The sequence below is a fragment of the Dendrobates tinctorius genome, unplaced genomic scaffold (assembly GCF_039654945.1).
Source record: "Dendrobates tinctorius isolate UK_male_01 unplaced genomic scaffold, ASM3965494v1 ptg000063l, whole genome shotgun sequence".
Classification (NCBI taxonomy): Eukaryota; Metazoa; Chordata; class Amphibia; order Anura; family Dendrobatidae; genus Dendrobates; species Dendrobates tinctorius.
The window spans coordinates 9052646-9072548 of record NW_027361731.1 but is presented as its reverse complement, the minus strand read 5'-3'; positions in this window follow the sequence as shown (position 1 = coordinate 9072548).

Here is a 19903-nt window from a genome sequence, read left to right as displayed (position 1 = left end):
CACCCCAATGCATGCTTGGAGCACAGCCACCGTGACCACTCCTCAAACGTGGAACAGCCCTGCCGCCAACACTATAACATGTACTAGCCCTGCCACCACCACTCCGCAAACCTGGACCCTCACTGTCACCACCAGTCCTCCTGCAAGGACGAGCACTGCCACCTCCACCCCAGAGCATCAGCCACAGCAGCAGCAGCCACAGCAACAGCAGCAGGCACCGCAGCAGCCACAGCAGCAGACGGGGGACCCACATTCCTTATTTGCCCCAAGTTCCAGGCGGGGCAAAACAATCAAGGCGGGCATTGGGTCCAAGGAGGTTCAGGCAGGCCAGTTTAAGGAGACAAAAAATAGTTGGGACCACTGTAGCTGAACCTTTGTTCTCTCCCCCTAGTGTGTCTAGCTCCATTCCCATCACTGGCCTCCCTTCCCCCACAAGTTTTGTTGCCCCTTCCCCTAGAACACCTTCATCCACTATAAGCTGTTCATCTTCACTGCACACCCCCAACTTGCAACCATCTGCCACCAAACGCAGAAAAAAAGAAAGTTTTTTATAATTTATTTGGTTAAAAATAAATTTAAATTTCTGATTTAACATAAAGTTTGATTAATATTTTTTGCGCCACCTACACACACTGCGCCGTACACACAATGCGCCTTAAACTTTGCAAGGTGTCATAAAAAGTGTTTTGAGGATGGGCTGTTTTTACCATCTTCATTTCACTTATTGTGATACTAGGCCAGGGGGATTATAGATATACCTTGTAATTAACAACATACTCTTACTAAGTGTGTGTTGATTCAACTGATGGGTAAAATACACGTCATATTGCCAATACCGAGGCCTATGGCCAATACCCAGGCCTAGTATCATAACTATTTATCAATCATGGGCAGGTGAATACACATATGATGTTTAACCTGCAGCGTCGCTTACGTACCAATATATTTCACGCAGACTAGCGATGCTGCAATTTAACTCGCATGTGTATTTACCTGCCCAGGTGTGAGAACATCATGAATTCACAGGTATACTGTACATGGGAAGTTGTTTATTTTATTGGAGTGTAAAAAACATAGTGCACTCGGTACAGGTCTCAAAACAGGTTTTTTATTAACATACTGTACACACACGAAAACATTTTTACATGATTTCATCTTGCCAGTGCACCTGTCCTACATCAGAGATAAAGTAGGCCGCAAATTGGTCCCTCATTTGGCCAACTTCAATGGATGACCGGAGAGGGTGCTGAGTGAATTCAGGCAATGGGTTAGGAGCAGCATCATCGAGTTCAAAGGTCGGGTGCTCTTTAGCCATCACAAAATTATGTAGAACCACACACGCCTTCACCACCTCATCCACTGTTTCAAGTTTAAGATTAATGGCTGTGCCGAGAATTTGCCATCTGGAGACAAGAATCCCAAAAGCACACTCTACAGTTCTTCTGGCCCTGGTCAGCCTGTAATTAAAGATATTTTTGGTGTGGTCCAAGTCACGGCTGGAGTAGGGTTTCAGTAGGTTTGCGCACATTTGAAAAGCCTCATCCCCAACCATTACAAAGGGCAGTGGCGGAGAATCGGTGTGGGGAAGAGGCCGTGGCATAGGGAAATTAAATTTGCTGCCATACAACCTCCGGGCCATGTCTGAGTTTTTAAAAGCCTTGGAGTCATCCATGTTGACAGGTGAAAAATTAAGCAAATGTGAAGAATACGGCGGTAGACAGGGTCTATATATTACCATACCACACCACCACTGATGTCCCATTGGTGGTGTGTGTTGCAAGATTGTTATCTAGTTTTTTTTTGGTGAAGACAAACAATGTGCAAAAAAAAGGCATACAAACGCTGTGTTTTTTTGCATCATGCGCATGAAAATGCTGCAAAAAAACGCAGCGTTTGTAAGCTTTTTTTATGCGTTTGTGTGAGCAAAAAACGCAGCGCAAAAAAAAAACGCAAATGTTAAAGTAGCCTAGGTGTGTTGTGTAGTACCATTGCTTTCAGTGGTTAACTGGAAAACGCTGTGCACATGCTGCGGATTTTTCCGTGCGGATTTGCTGCGATTTACAATCCGCAGCATGTCAATTCTTTTGTGCAGAACCGCTGTGGTTTCACACCTCATCCATTATGAGGTGTGAAACCACAGGGCAAATCCGCAGATAAATCCGGATTTATCTGCTGATTTTACTACAAAATCCGCACCACCAAAAAACTCTGTGTGCACTTACCCTTAATATTCTGGGAATTAGCCAATAGCCATAAATGTTAATAAAAAGCAATCAAAAAATGTCATGTGCCTGAAAATAGTACCAATAAAAACGTTAACTCGTCCCACAAAAAGCAAGACCTGATATGACTCTGTGGGCCAAAATATGGAAAAATTATATCTCAAAATGTGGTGATGCAAAAACTATTTTTTGCAATAAAAAGCGTCTTTTAGCATGTGACAGCTGCCAAACAAAAACCCGCTATATAAACCGGCTGTAAATAGTAAATCAAACCCTCCTTTATCACCCATTTAGTTAGAGAAAAATAAAATAAAAAAAATTTATTTATCTCCATTTTCCCATTAGGGATAGGGTTAAGGCTAAAGTTAGGGTTGGGGCTAAAAGGTTAGGGTTGGGGCTAAAGTTAGGGTTTGGATTAGGGTTAGGGTTGTGTTAGGGTTAGGTTTGTGGTTAGGGTTATGACTAGGGCTGGGGTTAAGGTTAGGGGTGTGTTTGGGGTTTCCACTGTTTAGGCACATCAGGGGCTCTCCAAACGCGACATGGCGTCCGATCTCAATTCCAGCCAATTCTGCATTGAAAACGTCAAACGGTGCTCCTTCCCTTCTGAGCTCTGCAGTGCTTTACCCCCACATAAAGGGTATTGGTGTATTAAGGACAAATTGGACAATTTTTGGGGTCCAATTTCTCCTGTTACCCTTGTGAAAATAAAATATTGAGGGCGAAAAGATCATTTTTGCAAAAAAATATGATTTTTTATTTTTACGGCTGAACGTTATAAACTTCTGTGAAGCACTTGAGAGTTCAAAGATCTCGCCACACATCTAGATAAGTTCCTTAGGGGGTCTAGTTTCCAAAACGGTGTCACTTGTGAGGAGTTTCCACTGTTAAGGCACATCAGGTGCTTTCCAAACGCGACATGGCATTCAATCTCAATTCCAGCCAATTTTGCATAAAAAGTCAAACATTGCTCCTTCCCTTCTGAGCTCTGCCATGCGCCCAAACAATGGTTTACCTGCATATATCATCGTACTCAGGACAAACTGTACAACAACTTTTGGGGTCTAATTTCTCCTGTTACCCTTGGTAAAATAGAAAAATTGGATTCTGAAGTACATTTTTTATGAAAAAAAAGTTAAATGTTCATTTTTTAAACATTCCAAAAATTCCTGTGAAGCACCTGAAGGGTTAATAAACTTCTTGAATATGGTTTTGAGCACCTTAAGGGGTGCAGTTTTCAGAATGGTGTCACTTTTGGGTTTTTTCTATCATATAGACTCTTCAAAGTGACTTCAAATGTGATGTGGTCCCTACAAAAAATGGTATTGTAAAAATGAGAAATCGCTGGTCAAATTTTAACCCTTATAACTTCCTAACAAAAAAATTTTGTTCCAAAATTGTGCCGATGTAAAGTAGAAGTGTGGGAAATGTTAATTATTAAGCATTTTGTGTGATATACTGTATCTCTGTGGTTTAAGGGCATGAAAATCCAAATTTGAAAAATTGCAGAATTTTTAAAATTTTTGCTACAGGAAAGATGTATATTTATTTTTGCCAAATTTCTTTTTTTTCACAAATAAAAGCAAATCAGATCAAATAAATTTTACAACTGTCATTAAGTACTATATGTCACAAGAAAACAATGTCAGAATGACCGGGATCCATGGAAGCGCTCCAGAGTTATTACCTCATAAAGGGACAGTGGTTAGAATTGTAAAAATTGGCCCGGTCATTAACATGCAAACCACCCTGGGGGGTAAAGGGGTTAAAAAATGAACATTTAACTTTTTTCACAAAAAATTATCTTGAGATTTAGTTTTTTTATTTTATTAAGGGTAACAGGATAAATTGGACCCCAAACGTTGTTTTGCAATTTTTCCTGAGTATGCTGATACCCCATATGTGGGGGTAAATCACTGTTTGAGTGCCTGGCAGAGCTTGGAAGGGAAGGAGCGCCGTTTGACTTTTACAAGGCAAAATTTGCTGGAATTAACATCGGATGCCAAGTCACGTTTGGAGAGCCCCTGTGTGCCTATACAGTCGAAACCCCCCACAAGTGACACCATTTTGAATACTAGATCCCCTAATGAACTTATCTAGATGTGTGGTGAGCACTTTGAACCCCCAAGTGCTTCACAGAAGTTTATAACGTAGAGCCGTAAAAATAAAGAATCATATTTTTTCACAAAAATTATTTTTTGCCCCCAATTTTTTTGTTTTCCCAAGGGTGTTAAAGAAATGGTTAATCTTAGTTCTCTTATAAATCCAGAAAAAGCTGAAAAACAACTTATAACCCATGACACTATTTAATTGTTATGATCTGTCTACGTGGTTAGATAATTCTGCCAAGTGGTCAGTTCCAAATTCCCCTTCATTTCTCAGAATGTCAAGGCCAAACAGTTATCTGGCCAAACGGAAATGGTTCCATGAATTGTTAAACTGACATAAGGGAAATGCCATAAAACCCACGTACTCCAATTAAATATATCTTCTAACACATAATATACTTTGACATTTTTGTTATATAACTATTGTTTTTGCCAAGTATCCACCATTTTGAATTGTTACACAACATCACGGAAGTATCCATATTTGTTCATTTTCCTCTTCTGTAATCCTATAAAAGATGCACCTATCTTAATAAAGGATGAGATTAACTTGAAAGACAAGCCACCTGTGTCTCTCTTTTTATTCTTCCACACCTAGGATCCTAGGTAAGAGAAGCTCTAAGTGAGCTTTACCCGAGGTTGGTGACTATAAGAAAAAATCCCGACGCTGACAACTTGGAGGCCCCAACGAGATTGCATTCCCCTTTAACTATCGATTTGGACTGAAAAAGATTGCCTTGCTTTGTCGGAGGGAGAGCAGAAGGGAGGACCCGGGTAAGTGGGCATTTTTGCTCGCATCCTTTCTTGTCTCCCTCAGACAAGGTAGGTAGGTCAGTCTGTCTGGATCTTTGAATGGGAATCCCCTCGGGTAACAAAATTTAGGTTTATTTTATTTTATTTGTCTCTTTGCTTTAATCTATTTTGATCTTGGGTCCTTGTCTGTTGTTGTTTATCTGTCTAAAAATACTAACCATCTTAACATTCTAATATTGTGTGTTTAACTGTTGTTGCAAAGCAAAAACCGGGCAACAGACTAAAAATGCTGCTAAAAATTTTCCTTTTCTAGAAAATCTTAAATCTTAAGAAGGAGTGTGAGTGTGAGTTGTATGCAGTATGCAGAATTGAAAATAGAAAGTAATGTTGTGTTACACATGTTCCACTCTTCTCACTTTGATTGCTATTTTGGTTTTTCTTTGGTTGGTGGATTATGTTATTATGTGTTTTTGTTGCTAAGTAGGTAAGTAGTAAAAGGATTATCAAGGGAGATTTGATAAATGTCCTGTGCACAGTGTGTTCAAAGCATAGTAATATAGAGTTTGCAGACAGATGCGATCCCACGTTATTGGAAGTCTGAGGAAAAGATTAGTGGAGGAGTCGGCTGGTGGGCAGCCATAACGTGGCTTGGATCTGTGAGAGTGTATATTTTGACTATAAATATTCATTTTAGAGTGCCTCGAGATACCCCGGTCAATTGTGAGATAGGGGAAATATTGCAAAGATTTGGAAGTGCAGGAGCCAGTTACTGCCCGGTGGCTGTGAGACACTTTGAGATGACTACTAGCCTGTGAAGTGTACGTGTTACATGCTGTGTGAAAATTGTTTGTGTTCAGTTACTATAGTTGAAAAAAGAGTGAGAAGATTAAGGTCTGATTGGTTTTTGGAAAGAATACATTTGACGCCAGTTGTTCCCCATCAGTACAGAAGAGCAAATAATTGTACAGAGTATTCTCTTGTCATGTAGTGCCGCACCCACATGCATTATTGAAAAGTTGGTCATACATCTTAGAAACTAGATGGTATATGCCAAGGTGGCAAGATATAGTTTCACATGAATATTATTTTGATTCTTCTGAAACAGATTCAGGAATAGATGTGGCATGCTCAGAGTCTAGTGAAAATTCAGGATCTGATTCTGATGTATGAGGAATATGTAGGGCTTGCTTTTGGAATAATATTGTTTGTAGCGACATATAGTTACCTGTTCTACAAGGTGTGTAGTAGAATCAGGACAGAACAGAAAGTACAAGTTCAGCTTGTTACTTTGGAAGCAGAGATTGCTGGGCATCATAACCGTCCAGTGGGATCCTGCTAAGTATAGATATCGGAGCTGAAGATAGGAGTAGCTCACCTTGACAGCTACCGATACAGATAGTCAGAGCTGAAGATAGGAGTAGCTAACCTTGACAGTTTCTGATTCAGATAGCTTTTTGCTATGGGTATTAAATTTACCAGGCCAGGGCGAAACATGGATCCAAGATATAAAATGAGGGATCTGGTACGCTTGGAACATGGGCAAAAAGCGGTGAGAAATGCTACAAAAATTTTAGAGAGAGCAGGAATGCCGAAGAATGGGTACTTGGATGGTGAGAGATGGAAACGATTTAGCAGAGAACATGATAAATGGATTAAGAAACATGGTTATGAGGAGCAAGTAGCCGCATGGATGAGAACGGCTGAGCAGCATGATCCATGTTTTAATACTGATAATGATTATGACGAGAGGGAGTTCGCCCAGAATAGGAGAGGGAGAAATCAAATAGCGCAGGGACGAGCAGCAGCCCCTCCTTTACAGCAACAGCCTGTGTCCGCAGCTCCCTCCGCCCCTCAAATGTTACCAGTAGTTGCAGTCCTACAAGGGACAGAATTGTTAGTGAAAAAGGCATAGAATCCATGTCCACTGAGGCAGCAGCTTCCACTTCAACGGCTAGTACTGTGCCTTATTTTTCTTCACCATCATTTTTGTCCCCACCAGACCTTCACATGTCAGGACTCCGTTCTGGTCAGATACCAGTGATTTACCAGACACCAGGAACCCCATTTATTCAGTATGTGGGGGAGAGAATGATTCATCCTGCATCTCCAATGCAGATGCGGTTGAGTCCCCTTACTTTTGAGTCTTCTCCTCCTACATATTCGGTTACCAGTCAATACCCTGCGCTTCCAAGGGGGTCCCCAGATAGTTTTACCACTCCAATAAAAAGTTCTGGACGGGAGGAGCTGGAGGTTTCAGGGAGAAGTGGGGATGATTTTAACTTACAGATGTCACCCAGCCCCTCCCAAAGTAGCCCCCAGGTAGCGAAGTTAAAGTTAATTAGGAAAAATAATGAGGAGATGTGAGGACAATCACCAACAGAGTGAGGATACTCAGGGATATTCAAATAGAGCTATGAGATCCCTTACTTGGATTTGTAATAAGTGTAATAAACCACAGGAGAAGGGAAAGGCAGAATGTGATTTTTGTAGTAGGGCTGAGAGAAGTACTACAGTCAGCAGCTTCCCTGTGATAACGCAAACTACGAGCAGACCAACAGATGATGGAGGGGAAGAGGCAAAAATAGATACCACTACTTGGTATAAGCCATGGAGCAGATCTGAACAGTTAGCCATGGCAAACAGCTTCCCTGATCCCTATAAGAATCCTTTAGGATTCTATAGAGCAGTGGAAGGGGTAGCTGATAATTATGATGCAGCTTGGAATGATTTGGAAATATTGTGTCGAATATCTGTTGGAGTGCCTTTGCTTGAGAAAATAAGGGCAGTCCCTGCAGATACTAACTTAATACACGAAGTTCTGGAGGATAAGAAAACTAGAGAATCTGGGCGACAGTTTATAGCAAGGTTACACGTAGTAGCCAAGAAGCTAACTGAAGAATTGAAGTATTTCAGGAATCAGATGAGCCTATTGACAAGTTTCATGCTAGGTGTGCAGCAGTGCAGCAGTGTTCACAGACCATGACTATGATTTGAAAAATCCTAGGGAAGCTAGGTTTCTAAAAATCATGTTCATAACAGGATTAAGAGAATACCTAAGAGCTGAAGTGATGAAAGTAAGACCTGAAATGTGTATTTGCTACCATGGAAAATTCTCTTCCCGTATTTCAGGGGATATAAGCCCAAATTAATAAACGTAAAGTAAAAAAACAGCAGAAACCAGTGCCTGTTATGGTAAATATACCTCCTGATGCCTTTAACCCTCCGTCAGGAACAATATTCGCACTAACTCGTAATGGAACAATGTGCCTGTCAAGCGCAGGCTAGAAAAATGCCTAGAATATCTAATTTTCTCAATTTCAGTGATCTAAAAGTGATCAGAGACCATCAAAGGGATGTAATAAAAGAGACTACACATTATCAGGTGCAAAACAAACCCATTTACTCAACATAAAAGTAATAACTTTGATATACACAAATTTCAAAACTCCCACCAAATAGCCCCCAATGATATCAAGTAACGGTTATTAAAAAGAGAATATTTTGGCACAAAAACATTTTCTAGGCACCTAGAATAATATTACACACAGAATTAATCTGAATTAGATCCTGAAGGTTCCCCAGAAAAAACACATTTGCAAAGCAAAGAGCAAGAATTGCAATACATTTTTGCATGTGTCAGGCAGATTGCATGATGACATTTGAGACATTCATAATTAGAAAGCCTTCTGTTCCCGCTTTCCATGGTGCAGGTGGTGCATCTCCTTCTTTTGGGAGGTGGTACAGGTGTTGGATTTTCAGTATCAATATCTGGGCGGAATCTTTTGAGCCTAACTTGAAGGCCAGAGGGGATACAGATGGTTTTCATACTTCTCCTGCGTAGCTCTCCAAGCATTAGTTCATGGGCCAATTTTTTCAGGTACAATCGTCTACGGAGTGGTTCAAGCTGGTTTTCAAGGTAAATGATTTGTGAATTTATACCACCCAAATTTAGCATAGCGAAAAATATGACCATTGGCCAGCGCTTGGTGTTTCTGCTGACGCTGAAAGTTGAGCAAATCTGATCAGCTGTATCAACACCCCCTTTGGTTTCATTATAAAATGTAATAATCTCTGGTTTTTGTTGTGCTTCAGATTTAGGATCGATGGCATCATCATTATGAAGCGTTGAGAGAAGTACATTTTTTTTTTCGTGTGGTACATAGGAAACCAAAACCTTTCCATCATGGAATGCAAACATACTGCTGTACTGTTTTCTCCCTGTCACAGTAACAATCTGTGGCGGCAATTCTTTTTTATTTTTTCTTACAGTTCCGACATATGAAAGCTTCTGCGTTTTTAGATAATCAATAAGATCACAATTTGAAAACCAATTATCAGCAGTTATATTGCGACCTGATCCAAATAAGGGCTCAGACATTCTTTTCACAACATCAGTGGGTTTGTTGTTGACACAGTAAGGACCATCTGGCTGTTTTCCAGCATAAATTTCAATGTTGTATGTGTAGGTCTTACTGGCATCAACAAGGGCATACATTTTTATTCCGTATTTGCTAGGTTTTGATGGCATGTATTGACGAAATGCGCATCTGCCACGAAAACCAGGGAGCATTTCGTCAATTGTGACATTTGCCCCAGGACGATAGTTTATCTTACAGTTTTCCACAAATTTTTGGAATACATCGCGAATTGGAGCAAGCCGGTCATATGTTTTACGTTCGGTTTGGGTAGTTCTGGCATCAAACCGAAGGCAACGAATTAGAATCTTGAATCTTTTTAGAGACATAACAAGGCTAAATTTTTCAATTCCATCACTTTCTATACCCCAAAGTTCCTCCAAACTTTGCCGATTTGCCCTATAAGCTCCTGCAAGGTATAATAATCCAAAAAATGCACGCAGTTCGATTTCATCCGTGGGCTTCAGGATTCTGTCACAGATGAACTTGTGCTTTATATTGTCTATATATTGATTAGTGTATATGACAATAGTCCAGAATGTCATCTGTGAAAAAAGTATTCCAGCATTCAGCTGCATTTTTTGCATTACGTGCTTTTCCCATAACTGCAGGAAGGTGAGTGATAATGTTATGAGGTTCCATACGATTTTTTATGGGTGGATTCTTGTTCCATTTGGGTTTTTTTTTATCTTTTCCCATATAATAAGATTCTATATCTTCTTCCTCCTAATCACTGTCACCATCTTGCTCTGTTTCTGAATTTAGTTCACAGACTTCCACCTCATCATGAGAATCAATCTCACTTTCTTCAAAATCCTCATTCATTGTGGGGTCTGCATCATCATCATCTAACAGCATGTTTCCCACTTCCTCAACATGATGGGATTTTGAAAGATCATACATTTTCTTCTCCATTTCAGAAGATAATCTGAAGCAAGAGAGAGAATATGCATTAGGGAACAATGTGCCTGAGAAGCACACTTTCATTTGTAAGAAAATCTGCCTTATTTATATGAAATATCCACAAACCTTTCTCTATCCATTCATAAAACAAGCTAAATAAACAATAGTAATGACTAAAAACATTACAGACCAACCTTATAAAGTGTGATGTGTTCGGGACCAATGAGCCTGAGAAGCCAGCACAGCTATATCTTCCTTCCTGAAGCTCTGCAGACCAACTGTGGTATCAGGTTTCACACAGCAGCTAGAGCCAGGAGACTATCTAGAGGGAGGGGGTTTCCTGAAAATCTGGTGAGAAGGGAGAAATGAAAGTAGAAGAGCTGCGCCTGTCATATCCATTGTTCCTGACGGAGGGTTAATAATGCTGTCAGAGCTGCGGTACAAGCATCAGGCATACATAACAGAGTTGCGGGAGGAGACAGAAGAAGGAGAGATGGGAAAATAGACCCCGAGGAGTGCAGACAGAAAGGGCTTTGCTATGAATGTGGCCAGAGAGGGCACATCAAAAGGAATTGTCCCAAGAGAAGAATAACTAAACCAGAGCAGACTCATGTTTCACTGGTAGCAATTGACGAGGCAGGAAATTTGTCAGACTAGGAACTTGGCAGCCCCCAATGTGATTCTGTAATAGTGGTTCCCCCTCGGGATGGTCCAATGGCCACCACACAATTACAACTTCCCAATGGGAAGCAATTGAAATGTTTAATTGATACGGGGGCGAGCCGTAATATTATAAGAAAACAAGACATGCCACAACAATTCATGACAGGGAAAACGGTACAAGGATTAGGAGCAGGAGGAATGGTTCATCCTTTGTATGAAACAGAACCTATAAATGTGCGAATAGCTCAGACTACTGACTTATGTGCCCAATTGTTAGTTTCAGAGAAATGTCCGCTGAATATGATAGGCGCTGATATTTTGAATGCTGTCAATGCAATCATTAAGTTTGGGAAAAAGGGAATTACTGTTTCAGGCCCTTTATCGGAGGAAGCACTATCCACGGTGATGTCCATGATGCAGTCAGAAGAACAGGAAAAACAACAGGTTGAGCAAGATGAGGAAATACTTCAGATGCTTGAGCAAATACCAGCTGCACTATGGGTAAAAGATAAAACAGATGTTGGTTTGTTAAAAATAACACCTGTCTCTATTAAGTTGAAACCAGGAGCTGTACCAGTACGTATCCGACAATACCCGCTGAGTAAAGAACAACCTGAGGCTATTTCTGCACAGGTATCCACCTATCTGAAAGCAGGTATACTAAAGGAGAAAAAATCCATTTTTAATACACCTCTTTTTCCGATAAAGAAGAAACAGACTGTGGCAGGGCAACCTGCAGCGTACCGGATGGTACATGATTTAAGGGAAATTAACAAACTAATGATAGTAGACATACCCATAGTGCCAAATCCTCATACTTTGTTGAATCAGATTCCAAGCAATGCAAAATGTTTTACTGTTATTGATCTAAGCAATGCCTTTTTCTCGGTGCCAATTTATGAGGAGAGCCAACTGCTGTTTGCTTTTACACATGCTGGCAAACAGTATTGTTGGACGCGGTTGCCTCAATGGGGAGCTACTTCCCCTTCTGTGTTTTCCGAGGCAATGGCTGGAATCCTCCTTTCTTGGCACCCTGAAGGGGAAGATGTGCAGTTGTTACAGTACGTGGATGATTTACTTCTTTGTACCCCAGATAGACAAGTCTGTCTAAAAGAAACTGCTTCATTGCTGATATTTTTGTATCAGGAAGGATGTAAGGTGTCAAAGGACAAATTACAGATAGCAAAGAAAAAGGTCATTTTCTTGGGACATTGCATTTCATCTCAATTAAAACACATAACACCACAAAGGAAACAGGCCATAAGCCAAGTCATTGAGCCCACTTCGAATACTACACTGAGAACATTTTTGGGATTGATTGGTTACTGCAGAGAATGGGTTCCTGCTGCATCACAAATGATGCAACCTCTCTTTGATGTGCTATCCGCATGCAATAAAGGACAGCCATACCAGCTGACCCCGGAAGCCAAAGAGGGGTTCAAAAACTTGAAGGAGGCCATTGTCTCTGCACCGGCCCTTGGAATTCCAAATTATGACCTGCCTTTCCCTTTGTACTGTCTTGAATCGGGGGGGACATGCTAAGGGGGTGCTTACACAACAACATGGAGGGAAACATCACCCCCTAGGATACTATTCAGCCAAACTTGATACAGTTGCACAAGGAGCACCAACATGCATCAGAGCAGTTGCGGCTTGTGCAATACTGAAAGAAAAAGTTGCAGACTTGGTGCTGGACAATCCTTTGGAAATTCTAGTACCACACTCTGTGCAGGAGCTGCTGCTCCAAGCAAGGACAAAACATTTGTCCATGAACAGGTTAACAAACTATGAAGTGGCTCTGCTTACACCCCCAAATGTGACTATAAAAAGGTGTACAGTTCTGAACCCCGCTACTTTGTTACCAGACACTGATGATTCAGAAACAATTGAAGCTCAGCATGATTGCTTTGAGCTCATGGAGGCAGAAACGCAACCACTTGCCAATGTGCAAGAGACACCGATTTCTAATGCAGACTTAGAGTTGAATGTAGATGGATCACGGTTTTATCAAAATGGTGTACCTCACACAGGGTATGCAATTGTAGATCGGCATGAGGTTGTAAAGAGTGAAGCACTGCCGGCTGAAATGTCTGCACAGGAAGCTGAGTTAAAAGCGCTCGCTGAGGCGTGTGTAATCGCTGAACATTTGACAGCAAATATCTTCACAGACAGCTGCTATGCATTTGGCATCTGCCATGATTATGGTCCCATATGGAAGAGCAGAAAGTTTGTTGGTTCCTCTGGTAAGCCCATTAAAAATGCAGAATTAGTGCCCCAGCTCCTTAGATCATTGGAGCTGCCTAAGAAAGTTGCTATAGTAAAAGTGCAAGCTCACACTAAGGAGCACACTAAGGAAGCCGACGGTAATAACCGAGCTGATATTGCAGCCAAGGCTGCTGCATTATTCCCTCTTCCCACAGGAACATACACTGTACAGGTGTCGGGGGAGGTGGATCTTCAATTACTCCAGAGCCTGCAAGATCAGGCCTCTGCACCAGAAAAGGAGGAATGGCAAAGGCACTCAGGTGTGAAGGAAGAAGATGGATTGTGGAGAGCGGATGGTAGGTACTGCTTGCTCAGGGAATTGTTCCCTATGGTGTGCTCCCTCTCCCACGGACTAACACACCAATCCAAGGATGGAATGGTAAGCCAGGTAAAAGCAAGTTGGGTCGCACCAGGGTTCCATTATGCTGGTGCAAAATTCGTACAGGGATGTGTAATCTGCGCATGCCATAATGTGGGAAAAACAGTGAAGGTGCCACCAAAGTGCACCCCCAGGCCATTGTACCCTTTTCAGCGACTGCAGATTGATTTCATTCAGCTTCCAAGGGTAGGCAACTATGAATATGTGCTGGTATGTGTGGATCTTTTCTCAAATTGGCCAGAAGCATGGCCCTGTGCTCATGCAAACGCACGCACAGTGGTTAAAAAGTTAATATCAGAAGTTGTTTGCAGATTTGGAGTGCCAGAGGTAATTGAAAGTGACCAAGGTAGTCACTTCACTTCACAGGTGTGCCAGGGAATCACTCGTGCCTTAGGGATGGAACAATGATTTCACACTCCCTATCATCCTCAGAGCAGTGGCAGGGTGGAAAGGTTAAATGGTACTCTGAAATTGAAAATTCAAAAAGCAATGGCAGAAACAGGTAAACCATGGACTGAGTGTCTTCCCATTGCATTGTACACTGTTAGGGTAACTCCCAACCGAAAGACGAGCTTAAGCCCATATGAGGTATTGTTTGGGAACCCTCCCAAGACAGGATTGTACTTTCCCCAGCAAATGCAGGCCTCTCATTCAAACATGACGGCCTATGTGGGTGCATTACAACAGGTGTTACAGCAAATTCATACGCGTGTTTTCAGTTCCCTTCCAGATCCGTCCTCCTTATCAGGCTCGCATGATCTTAAGCCTGGCGATTGGGTGGTAACGCAAAAGCACCTGAGGAAAAGTCTGGATCCTCGCTTTGAAGGACCCTATCAAGTCCAGCTGACCACGCCTACATCTGTTAAGCTGGAGGGAAAAACCACCTGGATTCACGCATCCCACTGCAAAAAGTTTCACAGAAACTAAAAGGATGGAATTTGGGAAGTACTATCCATTCTTGTTTCTCACTGTGTTATTATCTATACAATGTAAAAAAGATAATGATGTCTTTGAACCATGGGATACTGAGGTATCAAAACAGTGGGCTAATAAATTTGTCCAGTACCATAGCTATATTGCTCAAGTCCGAAATTTATCCAATTGCTGGATTTGCTCTCATGCTCCCATTGCTGCAAAAACTATGCCATACTTCGTAACTCCACTGACAGAGGAAGAGCTATTCAGAGGTGGGTGTTGGGAAATGCGGGCCCTTAACCTGGCTGAGCAGCAGAGTCAAACTTCTGCTGCCTTGCCTATTACAGGGTGGTGATAGGGAAACCATGATTCTATGGGGTCCCTTTATACTCTTATAATACACTTATAGGGTCTCACACTCCATACTTATATGATATTAGCTGACAAAGAAGAAATCATCTCTCTCCTGATCCTGTTATTCTATGCTCTCACCTCTATGACACTTATGATTCATGCATCAGCAGATCCACGTAGCCCTAATGAGTACGAAAGTCCTAGAAATAGATAGATAAAGGGGCTATGAACCCTTAGTAAGACAGGTTAATGAGAGTAATAACATGTTGTTGTATAACAAACACCTGTATTAACCTTTTTCTGGAAATTCCCAAATGTATCTAATAATTAACGGCCGAATACAATCTGATTGGTTATAGAATATGAATATGATTGGTTGAAACCATTTATGCATACTGTTGAATGATCAATTGTCCAATGAAATACGATGATGTAATGTAACCGCCTACTCAAATGAATATATAAGCTACCCATTAAATTGACTTTGGGTGTGACATCATACAGATACATATCCTGTCTCTGTGTGTGTTTGTTCACCGCTACTCGAGTAGGCCTCAAACCAAAATCTGGCAACCTTCCAGCATATCGATCTCCTATTGAGAGATAAGAATCAAATCATAAACTCTTCAGCTGGCGTCCCATTGGGGTGGCCTGGTCACAACAGAAGACCCCAGTATCCTGAGATCCGGCACCTGCAGACTGAGGCCTAGAGGACACACAGACCAAAATCACCGGTGAAGGTAAGAGCCATTGTTTCTTACAAATCTGTGTCTCCCTTCTGCTACATGTTCTGAACCGGCTGTTGGGATACAGTATAGTCTCGTCTTCTTACATACCAGCGCTAAGAACCGTAAAATATCCTTGTGATACATAAGACGTATGCTGGAGGGAGAAACCTAAAAGCTGCTACGTATGATTGCAACATGAGTGAATGATCCAACCTTGAGGGTACTAGGAATTCTTTACTGTGTTTTTGCCCCTTGGGAGCGTCTCTCCATGATAACTGGCTTGCCAGGATTCATGTGAGGACACGTCTCTGGCGGCATATGCATAAAGAAGGCTGCGTACGTCCTCTTGGAGAGTGATAGAGGTATTATTACGGTGTTACAACGCCGGTTGAAGACAGGATAGGTCTATCCACCTTCTATCCTGTCTGATACGCACAAACTGCCCCCTAATGGTGCTAAAGAACTTTGAGGTAGTAGGGATTACATTAGCCTGCATATTAATGATAGCTCTAATCTTCTGGTTGATAAATAAGATCTCTGAGTACACAAGGTCTAGCTGAGGGAAAAGATTCTTACTGGGCTAATAAGAAAATTTAAGGTCATATTAGTCTGCCTATAGTTAATTGAATTTGCTCTCTGTTATATGTATAGGTTTATTATAACTGCAGAGAAGTGCCATCTCATACTGAGTACGTAGAGATTTAATGTTAGGTGACCGGGTGGGTCACGTTGGCCAGACCACTAAATAGTTAAACTTCTTATCAAAGTTCCTATGGGTTTTGATGCCTACTAACTGATGATGTCACGTCACGTCACTTCAGTTTTAGGACGTAAGTTTGGACACTGAGCGGGAACCTCTTATAACAACGGCACGCAGCCTATGTATCGAATTAGCGAAGTGCAGTCGGCATAGGTATTGCTAGCAAAGTGATAATGAAGTAAAATTGTTGCGAGGTGGGCACACAGTAACAGAGTATATTAAGAGAATAGTGAATAGCAACCAGAGAAAGGCAGACAGAGAGATAAAAAAAAAAAAAATAGAGAGATACGGTCTAGGTGCGGCCTGTACATTGAGTTAGCGAAGTGCAGTCAGTACGGGTCCGCAAGCCATTGACATTTAGGCATTTTAGGACAGGCCAGGAGGACTTTTAGCCCCCAATACAGTCAAGTATCAACCAGAAAACAAAGATAGGATTTTAAGCAAGCACCAGGAGATAGACAGTAGGGACTGCAGTGATTAGAAGCAGAGGACAGAGATAACAAGCTTAATGAGTTAACAGTTTACTGAATCTGTGTGAAAGAATGTGAATGACCTTTGAGACTCTCTGCTGATAAGTGGAAGTGCATGATCTCATGTGTAAAAGATATTCTGTGTGAATGAGAGGACGTAGGTTCTGTCTTTTTTTCAAAAGAAAATCTGATGCGAATCATGTTTTGTATGGCAGATGGATATTTGCTGGGACAGTCCCAGGCACGAATGTGAAGAAATTTCATTACATACAGCGAGGAGATGATTGGTGGGCGCTGTTAGCATTGAACACGCATATCCCTTTCAGTAATGCGCTGAAGGGACACACTTTACAAGACCTGAGGTTTGGTGAACAGTTTATATTGCAAAGCCCAGACGGACAAGTTTTCCACTATAGACGTTTCCGTGTCAGGAATAGAGCCCCCCGTTGAGTGGTGTATATTGCGGGTTGCATTATATAGGAAAAGTTCTGTTTGGTGGTCTGAGCTTGCCTTGTGTGTGTGTGCCAAGTATTCCATGAGAAAATGTCGTGCCCTAATTGCACATTTGGATTAATGATGATTATATCTCCTGAAGGTTGGAGAATTGTCAAAATTATACCAGGAGGGTATATCCAACAGCTCACTGGTTTTGGATTTCTGTCAGACAGATTTCCAGAGTATAAAGTATTCAGGCTCAATGTGCATGGTATTCCTGCAACTCCCTGGGTCGATGGAATTTTATTAAGTGACATAGAGAATTATAATCTTGTCAGATGTCCGTTAAATAATGGAGAGCCAGAGACTTACCTGGCGGAAGCGCAGCTTGCAGCTTTGCTCACTGGATTTGCACTGTAGCATAATACGTATTTGTAAGAGGTATACAGCTAGTTTTTCTCAATGTTAAGTTAAGTGTTAGAATGCATGTTGATAAGGAAAAGGAGAGGCAGATGGTTCAAAGTACAACTTTGCCTTTGACTTGAAGGCAATTGTCAGGTAGCAAAGATAAGGAATGCTTTTAGTATGTGTTTGAAAAAAAAAAAAAAAAAGAGGAAAAAAATCCCGTTATATGTGTAATGGAAATCCACCACTCTGCCCCCTATTCGGTACTAGTATGGTGATTTCCAAAGGGGGGGGAGAGAGGAGAATCCGCTATTTTTAATATTTTTAAAATATATGCTAATCCATAAGGGTATCTCTCACTAATCTGGATGTTGAGTTTTTCTTTCCGGAAGGTCCAAGAACCTGGTTGTATGGCGATCACACGGAATGAGATAGTAGAAAGCAGAACCACTCCTCCCTCATAACTCTACAGGGGAGGTGGAGTTGACGGCACTCATTGAGGCATTTAGGGGGTTTTAAGGTAAGCAAGACACCACATATACAAGTCATTGTTTTCAGGTGAACCCACGACTACGGCCCCATATGGGCAGGAAAGGTCTTTTTTTACACCAACAGGCCCTGAAAGAGGTTGCCATAGTGAAGGTGAGGGTACATATGAGAAGGAACCCATCGAGCACGAAGCAAACAAAGTGGCTGGGAATCAGCCAGAAGACCAAGGTACTGGAAGACCCCTGAGGCGCCTCCACTGGTCATGGTGAGCATTAAAAATAACCAGTTAGACTTAAGTATCTTACAGGCTCTAACTCGGTCACCAACCGGGGAAGAGACTGAAGTCTGGTCGGAAGCTGGAGCTCAGAACCGTGGATGGCGGGACAGCGGGTATGTTTGCTAAAATCCTTGCACCATGTGATGGCTCATGACTCAACGCACGTGAGTGAAGACAAAAACTATGTGCTCTGAAGAAAGATGTTGGGTCCACCTGTTTAGCTTTACATTAACATAAATTAGATGCGCACAACACAGATAGACTAGAAAGATGCCATAGACACACACGTGCGCCTGGGCCCTCCTATCCGTTTCAATGACTGCAGATTGACTTCATACAGGCTGCCCAAGGTAAGATGTATGAAGTATGTGCTCGTGTGTGTTGATCTCTTTTCAGGGGACTGGAAGCCTTCCTGATGTCAGAAACTACCACAACTGAGGTACTCTTTTGTCCACATAGATGTTGTAACTATTTGACAAACCCCTGCAGCAGGTCCGGAGTCCAAAAGGGACTCCCATTTGTGTATAAATAAGTTTTTGATTTTATTTTAGTTAATCCAGACACTGGTTGCTGACCAAAAGACACAAAGACCACTGGAGCCACTGGTTGATGGTCCCCGCTAAGCCACGTCCGTAGAGCTAAACGGAAGACCCGGGTCCATATAAGCTACTATGAGGTCCTGGAGCGGAAGAATGAGGGTCCTGTCCCTGATGATGTTGGCAGCTTTACTGCAAGAAGGACAAATGGACGAGACACTTCAGAATAACACATCAGTAACCTTGTGGTTTGACACCAAGGCAGCAACAGCTACATTTAGGGTGGACTTGTGTCAGATAGTGAAGTGTCAATGGAATCTTAAATTTGGGAAAAAGAGTAGCAACCCCAATTATAAATATCTAACAGGAGCTGAAGGGGCGGTGGTATATATCTGCGTAGCTAGACCCGGAAATGAGAACTGTAATTCTTGGTCAGATGCAGCTTGGAACACAGGAACTTCATGGGGGTATAAGCCAGAGGAAGCCATGACTCGTGTTAGTTCATCAGGAAAGCCTCTCCTCAAGAGGATGAATACTGCTGTACCCATTCCAAAATGGGGTTGTGATCCAGAGGTTTTGGACTGGAGATTCTCTTGCAACCCTCTCTTGGAGATGAAGGTCTCTATGTATTGGGACTGTATATCCCAGGTAGACAGGTTCAGCAGGGAACATTTTGGTTAAAAGCTGTTCCTGCACAGGACAAGGAACAAGAGGAGGACAAACCCCAAAGGTCAGGAGAAATGTTGGATGTTGATGGAATTGGGGAATTAGGCTATGAGGAGAAGTTAGCCGTAGAAACAGGCTACACAGAGAGGAATGAATGGTTGCT